The sequence below is a fragment of the Oncorhynchus masou genome, chromosome 33 (assembly GCF_036934945.1).
Source record: "Oncorhynchus masou masou isolate Uvic2021 chromosome 33, UVic_Omas_1.1, whole genome shotgun sequence".
In the NCBI taxonomy this organism is placed as follows: Eukaryota; Metazoa; Chordata; class Actinopteri; order Salmoniformes; family Salmonidae; genus Oncorhynchus; species Oncorhynchus masou.
This window is the reverse complement of record NC_088244.1, coordinates 20,286,297-20,295,738: the sequence shown is the minus strand read 5'-3', so window position 1 is coordinate 20,295,738 and position 9,442 is coordinate 20,286,297. Positions and strand designations below refer to the sequence as shown.

Below are 9,442 nucleotides of genomic sequence, written 5' to 3'. Positions count from 1 at the left end.
GAGCTTCCCAGTGACACAAGCTTAACAGACGAGCTATATCACTACTATGCTCGCTTCAAGGCAAGCAACACTGAAGCATGCATGAGAGCACCAGCTGTTCTGGATGACTGTGTTATCACGCTCTCTGTAGCCGATGTGAGCAAGACCTTAACTTCTTGCGTCGAGCAATCCCGTATCCGGGAGCGTAATCATAGCCTCAAGCTCATTAGCATAACGCAATGTTAACTATTCATGAAAATCGCAAATGAAATGAAAGAAATATATTCACTCACAAGCTTAGCCTCCTGTTAACAACACTGTCATCTCAGATTTTCAAAATATGCTTTTCAACCATAGCTACACAAGCATTTGTGTAAGAGTATTGATAGGTAGCATAGCATTAAGCCTAGCATTCAGCAGGCAACATTTTCACAAAAACAAGAAAAGCATTTAAATAAAATAATTTACCTTTGGAGAACTTCAGAGGTTTTCAATGAGGAGACTCTCAGTTAGATAGCAAATGTTCAGTTTTTCCAAAAAGATTATTTGTGTAGGAGAAATCGCTCCGTTTTGTTCATCACGCTTGGCTAAGAAAACCCCCCGAAAATTCAGTCATTACAACGCCAAACTTTTTTCCAAATTAACTCCATAATATCGACAGAAACATGGCAAATATTGTTTAGAATCAACCCTCAAGGTGTTTTTCACATATCTATTCGATGATAAATCATTCGTGGTAGTTGTGTTTCTCCTCTGAAGACAATGGAAAAATGCACGCAGCTGGAGATTACGCAATAATTTCAACGGAGGACTCCAAGCGGGCACCTGGTAAATGTAGTCTATTAATAGTCAATCTTCCAATGATATGCCTACAAATACGTCACAATGCTGCAGACATCTTGGGGAAACGACAGAAAGTGTAGGCTCATTCCTGGCGCATTCACAGCCATTTAAGGAGACATTGGAACACAGCGCATTCAAAATCTGGGCCATTTCCTGTTTGAAATTTCATCTTGGGTTCGCCTGTAGCATCAGTTCTGTGGCACTCACAGATAATATCTTTGCAGTTTTGGAAAGGTCAGAGTGTTTTCTTTCCAAAGCTGTCAATTATATGCATAGTCAAGCATCTTTTTGTGACTAAATATTTGTTTAAAACGTAAACGTTTTTTTATCCAAAAATCAAAAGAGCGCCCCCTATATCGAAGAAGTTAAAACAGGTCAACATTCACAAGGTCGCAGGGCCAGAAGGATTACAAGGATGTGTACTCAGAGCATGTGCTCACCAACTGGCAAGTGTCCTCACTCACATTTTCAACCTGTCCCTGGCTGAGTCTGCAATACCTACATGTTTCAAGCAGACAACCATAGTCCCTGTGCCCAAGAACACCAAGGTAATCTGCCTAAATGACTACCGACCCGTAGCACTCATGTCTGTAGCCATGAAGTGCTTTGAAAGGCTTGTCATGGCTCACATCAACACCATCATCCCAGACACTCTAGACCCACTCCAATTTGTATATAACCCCAACAGATCCACAGATGGTGCAATATCTATTGCGCTCAACACTGCCCTTTCCCACGTGAACTAAAGGAATACCTATGTGAGAATGATGTTCATTGACTACAGCTCAGCATTCAACATCATAGTGCCCTCAAAGCTCATCACTAAGCTAAGGACCCTGGGACTAAACACCTCCTTCTGTAACTAGATCCTGGACTTCCTGACGGTCTGCCCCCAGTGGGTAAGGGTAGGCAAAAACACATCTGCCACGTTGATCCTCAACACGGGGGCCCCTCAGGGGTGCGTACTTAGTCCCCTCCTGTACTCACGATTACCAACAAAGATGATACAGCCTATAGAGAGGAGGTCAGAGACCTGGAAGTGTGGTGCCAGGACAACAACTTCTCCCTCAACGTGATCAAGACAAATGAGATGGAAAAGGAGGGCACTACAGAGGGTAGTGCGTACGGCCCTGTACATCACTGGGGCGAAGCTTCCTTCCATTCAAGACCTCTATACCAGGCGATGTCAGAGGAAGGCCCTAAAAATTGCCAAAGACTCCAGCCAACCAAGTCATAGACTGTTCACTCTGCTCTCTGCACAGCAAGCAGTACTGAAGCACCAAGTCTAGGTCCAAGAGGCTTCTAAACAGCTTCTACCCCCAAGCCAGAAGACTACTGAACAGCTACTACCTGTTTATTATCTATTATCTATGCCTGAGTGGGGGGGGGGGGGGGGGGGCTTTACTTGACTCATCGCGCCCTTGTTACTCCTTGTGGCAGGCCGGGTGCTTGCAGGCTGATGCTGGTCAGCAGTTTATTTTTTATTTAACCTTTATTTGACTGAGCAAGTTTAACTGGGACTGTTGAACGGTGTTTCCTCTGACACATTGGTGTGGCTGGCTGTTGGGTTAAGCTGGTGTGTATTAAGGAGCACGGTTAGGCGGGTCATGTTTTGGAGGACTCATGATTCCACCTTTGCCTCTGCTGAGCATGTTGAGGAGTTGCAGCAACGAGACAAGGTCAAATTTGGGGAGAAAAAGAAATGCATTGTTGGTTAAGGGCTTGTAAATAAGGATTTCACAGTAAGGTTGTATTTGGCACATGTGACAAATAAAATGTGATTTGTACTGAGTTAAATAATTGAAATTGTTGCATGGTGCATTTATATTCTTCTTCAGTATAATTTGATTATTTAATATATTTTACATGTGATAACGCCAAACAGAGGGCTCGGGATAATTACAGACACTTATGCTAATCTGAAGTACCCAAAAGGGCCACTAGATGTCTTGTGATAAATTACATAAAATCCTTGAAAGTGACCCAAGTTATGGTAGTTTACTGGTAGTTTACTTTCCCATCATTCTGCACACATTTCCCACCATTCTACTGTGCTGTGATACGAGGAGAGGCTGAGGTGTTAAGCCAATAGCGTGAGATGTGGGCCAGTGCATTCCGCCGTTCTGGGGAGGTTAATGAGCATAGCCTCTGGGCACTCAGCCAAACTAGAGCCATTAATGCTGCTAGTGCTAACACTACGGCTAGCTAACGCTCCCACAATGAGCCTGACATCAACTATCAGCCCCGTACTGAGCTTTGCTAATAATACACCCAGAGAGAGAGAGGGAGAGAGAGAGAGAGAGAGAGAGAGAGAGAGGGAGAGAGACAGAGACAGAGACAGAGAAAGAGTGAGAGGGAGGGAGGGAGAGTGAGAGGGAGGGGGAGAGAGAGAGGGACAGAGCGAGAGAGATAGAGAGAGGGGGAGTTAGAGAGATCAAGCAAGCTAGAGTGAGAGAGAGGCAGAGTGTAAGAGCATAGAAGAGTTAAGAGCAAACAGAGTGTGAGGCAAGGTGGAGAGAAAGGAACATATTGAAGACTGAGTCGGAGACAGAGAGAGAGAGAGAGAGAGGGGGTGAAAAGATAAATAGAGCGAGAGAGAGAGCTGTATGTCTCTGTGCTTTACGGCTAGCTGATCCAATGAGCACTCACTCCGTTACTCACCACGCAAAGACACCCAGAGAGGTAAGTAACCAGAACGCTTTCTAGCCTCCGAGTGTGTGTGTGTGTGCGTGAGTGTGTGTGTGCGTGTGTGTGAGTGTGTGCGTGCGTGCATGCGTCCGCGTGTGTGTGTGTGTGTGCTTTGATGAGACAGAAAGTTAGAGAGTTGGATAAAATATGTTTATACAGTGGTTGTTTGAAGATATGCTGTATTACAGGACTATGTGAGTTGTGTGATCGAGAAAGAAGTGTTCGTATCTGAGAAGATACAACATGCATGTGTGGATTGTATATGGTTTATGGTATAGCAGTCTGTGTCCAGTATATGGTTTATGGTATAGCAGTCTCTGTCCAGTATATGGTTTATGGTATAGCAGTCTGTGTCCAGTATATGGTTTATGGTATAGCAGTCTGTGTGTCCAGTATATGGTTTATGGTATAGCAGTCTGTGTGTCCAGTATATGGTTTATGGTATAGCAGTCTGTGTGTCCAGTACATGGTTTATGGTATAGCAGTCTGTGTGTCCAGTATATGGTTTATGGTATAGCAGTCTCTGTTTCCAGTACATGGTTTATGGTATAGCAGTCTGTGTGTCCAGTACATGGTTTATGGTATAGCAGTCTCTGTTTCCAGTACATGGTTTATGGTATAGCAGTCTGTGTGTCCAGTATATGGTTTATGGTATAGCAGTCTGTGTGTCCAGTACATGGTTTATGGTATAGCAGTCTGTGTGTCCAGTATATGGTTTATGGTATAGCAGTCTGTGTGTCCAGTATATGGTTTATGGTATAGCAGTCTGTGTGTCCAGTATATGGTTTATGGTATAGCAGTCTGTGTGTCCAGTACATGGTTTATGGTATAGCAGTCTGTGTGTCCAGTATATGGTTTATGGTATAGCAGTCTGTGTTTCCAGTGTATGGTTTATGGTATAGCAGTCTGTGTGTCCTGTATATGGTTTATGGTATAGCAGTCTGTGTGTCCAGTATATGGTTTATGGTATAGCAGTCTGTGTGTCCAGTATATGGTTTATGGTATAGCAGTCTGTGTTTCCAGTGTATGGTTTATGGTATAGCAGTCTGTGTGTCCTGTATATGGTTTATGGTATAGCAGTCTGTGTGTCCTGTATATGGTTTATGGTATAGCAGTCTGTGTGTCCTGTATATGGTTTATGGTATAGCAGTCTGTGTGTCCTGTATATGGTTTATGGTATAGCAGCCTGTGTTTCCAGTATATGGTTTATGGTAAAGCAGTCTATCTGTGTTTCTCAAAATGCCTACTACCGTGCTCCGAGCACTCAAATTAGAGCACGGGAGGGTCGGAGTATGAGTCCAAATCAAAGTATGCGAAACGGTACACGGAGGGCACTTCTCTAATGCGTACTCCATTTGAACATATTTTGAAGCATGCATCGATGCTTCAACGAAAAGTATGCGAATAAATATGAAATCATGAATGAATATAAAATCATGCACATTTTTTTTCAATCATTGGCTGTCATTATTTGAATTGAAGCGAGAGTGAAAAAACTTTGGAATAAATTGTTACCTATTGACATCTCATCTCACTACAATACTTTACCTTGATACGTTAATAAATACATTTGAAGTCGGAAGTTTACATACAGCTTAGACAAATACATTTAAACTCATTTATCACCATTCCTGACATTTAATCCAAGTAAAAAATCCCTGTTTAAGGTCAGTTAGGATGACCACTTTATTTTAAGAATGTGAAATGTCAGAATAATAGTAGAGAGAATTATTAATTTCAGCTTTTATTTCTTTCATCACATTCCCAGTGGGTCAGAAGTTTACATACACTCAATTAGTATTTGGTAGCATTGCCTTTAAATTGTTTAACTTGGGTCAAACTTCCTGACTGATGTCTTGAAATGTTGCTTCAATATATCCACAGAATTTTCCTCCCTCATTGTGCCATCTATTTTGTGAAGTGCACAACATGATGCTGCCACCCCCGTGCTTCACGGTTGAGATGGTGTTCTTTGGCTTGCAAGCCTCCCCCTTTCTCCTCCAAACATAATGATGGTCATTATGGCCAAAAAGTTATAATTTTTGTTTTATCAGGCCAGAGGTCATTTCTCCATAAGTACGATCTTTGTCCCCATGTGCAGTTGCAAACCGTAGTCTGGCTCTTTTATGGCGGTTTTGGAGCAGTGGCTTCTTCCTTGCTGAGCGGCCTTTCAGGTTATGTCGATATAGGACTCGTTTTACTGTGGATATAGATACTTTTGTACCTGTTTCCTCCAGCATTTGCTGTTGTTCTGGGATTGATTTGCACATTTCGCACCAAAGTATGTTCATCTCTAGGAGACCGAACGCATCTCCTCCCTGAGCGGTGTGACGCCTGAGTGGTCCCATGATGTTTATACTTGCGTAGTCCTAACCGACTTGCCAATACTATAGTTTGTTAACAAGACATTTGTGGAGTAGTTGAAAAATTTGTTTTAATGACTCCAACCTAAGTGTATGTAAACTTCCGACTTCAACTGTACATGCTATGTTAATTTTGGCATGGTTACCTGCCTTCAATATCCACTGTAGTGTGTGTGGTTCGTAAGCCCATAGGAATTCAATAGAGCTAACTTGCTAGCTACTACTGATAGATAACACTGTACAACTTTGGATAACACTGGCTTTAGGTCATTTTTGGCAGTTATAATATCTGGTTAACTACATTATTACAATTCACACATAGCAAGCTGATAGTTATGAAGTGAAATATTTGCATTGTGTATATCTTGTTCCGTCTCTATTTCCAATGTCCTGGCTAGAAGAAGGAAGGTTCAGTGAATGGGTAAGTCCATAGTAAGTCAATAGGGCTAATTGGCTAGCTAGCCAGCCACGAAGAATTGTTAGCTAGTTCCCAAGAAAAATTGACATCTACCTTAGTTAACATTGGTTTTCGGTCATTTTTGCCTTTTTTTCTATCTGGTTAGCTAAATTGCTACGATTCACATACATCTCGCTGATAATTATGAAGTTAAACGTTTGCTTTGTATATATGCTGTTTAGTCTCTATTGTTGCCATTGTCCTGGCTAGAAAAGGTTCAGTGAATGGCGAGATGCAGCGTGAGGTAATACAGTAGGTAATACAGCGTGAGGTAAATCCACACTCTCGTCCTCACAAGAATGTACTCAAGAGAACGTTCCTGGAAAATGCACTTTGAGCATGAGAGCGTGGAGTACGGTAGTATGCATATTGAGCAACACCCTGTGTGTACAGTGCATGGTTAATGGTATAGCAGTGTGAGTCTAACAGCATGTGGGCTTATATGTGTCTATGTGAGTATTACTCTTCGCACTAGTGTGTGAGTATGTGTGTGCACACCTGTGTGTGTGTGTGTGTGTGTGTGTGTGTGTGTGTGTGTGTGTGTGTGTGTGTGTGTGTGTGTGTGTGTTGCGTGCGTGCGTGCGTGCGTGTGTGTGTGTGTCTGCGTGCATGCGTGCGTGCGTGCATGTGCGTGTGCGCCTCAGTGTATGTTCATGCAAGTGAATGCATGTGCATGGGCCACTTTGTAAATGTGTAAGTATGTGTGAGGGATAGAAAGGTGTAGGTTCACCATTCAGCCTGGCTGAATCCAGGCTAAGAATTAGAGCAGTGGGCTGAAATAGACCCAGTCCAGAGATAGCCAGGGGCCACAGTCACAGAGGGGCACATATGAGGAGGGGGGCAGACAGAGAGAAGTGCAGATATGAAAGAGAGATATGGGGGTAGATATAGGGAAGATATGGGAGAGGGGGATTGGGGAGGAGGTGGAGGTAGGTGGGGGACACTGACAGAGAGGAGGCAGAAGTGGGGGTTGGCAGAGAAACAGAGGGGGTAGATACTCCCATGTAGAGAGCAGAGGGGGTGAGCGAGATATGGACTGTAGAGACAGATGTGGTGGTGGAGTTGGGGGGTACAGACAGACAGACAGACAGACAGACAGACAGACAGACAGACAGACAGCGTCCCAAACAAGCCACCATACTGAATGACTTAGCAACCGCGTGATGCAGCATGACAATGTGGACGTGACTGGTCAGGGAAACCAGTTTACTGGATTTCCTGCTTTCTACATGGAAATATCTTGAACAAAAGTTCTGGTTGTGATCCTAATGTTAGCTCACAAATATGAGGATGTTTGAATCTGAGAAACCCAGGCTGTTTATAAAAAAACAATTCTTGTTCTTTCAACATAAGGGGGTGCTAATGGTTAATTCGGTTGTCTGGAAATAAATGGGCCACTCACATCATTCTAACTTACAGAAAAGTGCAACTGAACTAAATAAACATTCATAGGTTGATTGTGGTGAGCGATTGGATAGTGTGTACTGATAGTGTGTAACTGCAGCACACCAGGCAGATCTGGATGATTTGATTACTGACAACCGTGACTAGACTGTGCCAAACTTCATGTAAATTGCGACATCCTCAGTTACACAAATCTCAGAAAAATCATTTTTGGAATTTACTGACTTTATGACCAAAATTATCTTACTTACATTTTTTACTCAATTTTGGCACGAGATTAAATGTTTCGGATTAACATCGATGCCACAAAGGCCATTTTCAACCGGAAATGTTTATTACTGTAAGTTCAGTTGCACTTTACTGTAAGTTAGAATGATGTGAGTGGCAGACACAGGAACTAGACTGTCTGGGTTTGGCCCATTCATACCTGCATTGGAATTCAGTCAAACCCACACAGAAGAGAACATGCTATTGTGGCTATATCATTTAAAGTAATGTAAGCAATTAGACAAAAACAATGTACTTAGATATGAATTTTTTAAGAAAAGAAGGGAACTGTGTGATTTGTGTGTCGCTATAGTCTGAGATGGATCTCAACACGGAGTTCACTTTGAAAATAGTTGAAAAGCATAAACCTAGTTGTGTGCGTTTCGTGCGTGCGTTCATAAGTGCCCTTGCGTCTGTATGTGTGTATGTGTGCTGTAACTCTCTCTGTGTGTGTTTGTGTGTGTATGTATCTGTGTGTGTATGTGTGTGTGTGTGTGTGTGTGTGTGTGTGTGTGTGTGTGCGTGCGTGCGTGTGTGTGTGCGTGTGTGCGTGTGCGTGTGTGTGTATCTGCAGCTCACCCACTCAAACCTCCTACAATACCACAGTGTGTTTCTTGGTACCTCACAGTCAGTTTTTCATGGAATAACTTATATTTCCAAGCATTACCCTCTACCATGTAGCCTAGCACTTTCCCTCCCAGCTTGACTGAATGTTGAAGATAGTTGGAATACCACAAATGGTTGGTCCACAGTGAGAAAACCACCAAATTGACCTCGGATCAGTGTCAATGGCTAACCTCAGCCCACTCGAGTCTGAATAGAGAGTTCACTGAATGGTCTTCTGGTGTCAGACATAGGGCTGTTTCACAGTAATATTCCAGAGGAGTTACTGTATCATATTAAAATGTAAGCGTATGCATGGTCAGCATCTGTGAGCCTTTTTTGCTTACATGAATCGATTGTGTTTTCAACCTTTTCATTGTTTTTTTGTGTTGTCGGATTCGCCCTTGTCTTTGACATGACTAGGCAAAGTCAGGCAATGCTATGACACGTTTGTCTGTATGTCCATGTGTACTATGTGTGTGATTGTGTGTGTTTGTGTATGTGTGTAAATGTGCGTTATTGTGTGCAGGCTTGGCAAGGTTGACAGGTTGGAAGGGTGGGGCTGGTATCAGTTCACACATGTAGATTTATTGTGCTAGGGCTTTGTTTTCAGGTGTAGTCTCGCATCTCGATCCTCTGAGGTGAAGTCATCGACTAACTCCCATTGAGCCTGTCAGCAGGGGCGGACTTAGTGATTTGGAGGCCCCAGGCAGAGGCCTGTCTGAGGCCCCTGCCTGGCTCCAACTGCCCAGGTGTTGTTTGGATTCTTTTAGGTGAATGATGCAGAATGAAAAGGCTGACTGAAAATACTTGAAATACCCTTTACAAGGTCTTTGCA

The 9,442-nt window shown here is 43.0% G+C and overlaps 1 protein-coding gene across 1 annotated transcript in view; it reads left to right on the top strand.

Moving 5' to 3' along the window:
• Positions 1–3,123: 3,123 nt before the first annotated feature.
• The window catches only part of LOC135527531 (ataxin-1-like), a 51,299-nt gene continuing 44,980 nt past the window's right edge, over positions 3,124–9,442 (top strand). Inside the window, exon 1 of the mRNA XM_064956030.1 lies at positions 3,124–3,504. The gene's annotated coding sequence lies outside the window, so the exon portion shown is untranslated. The remainder of the gene's footprint in view (positions 3,505–9,442) is intronic.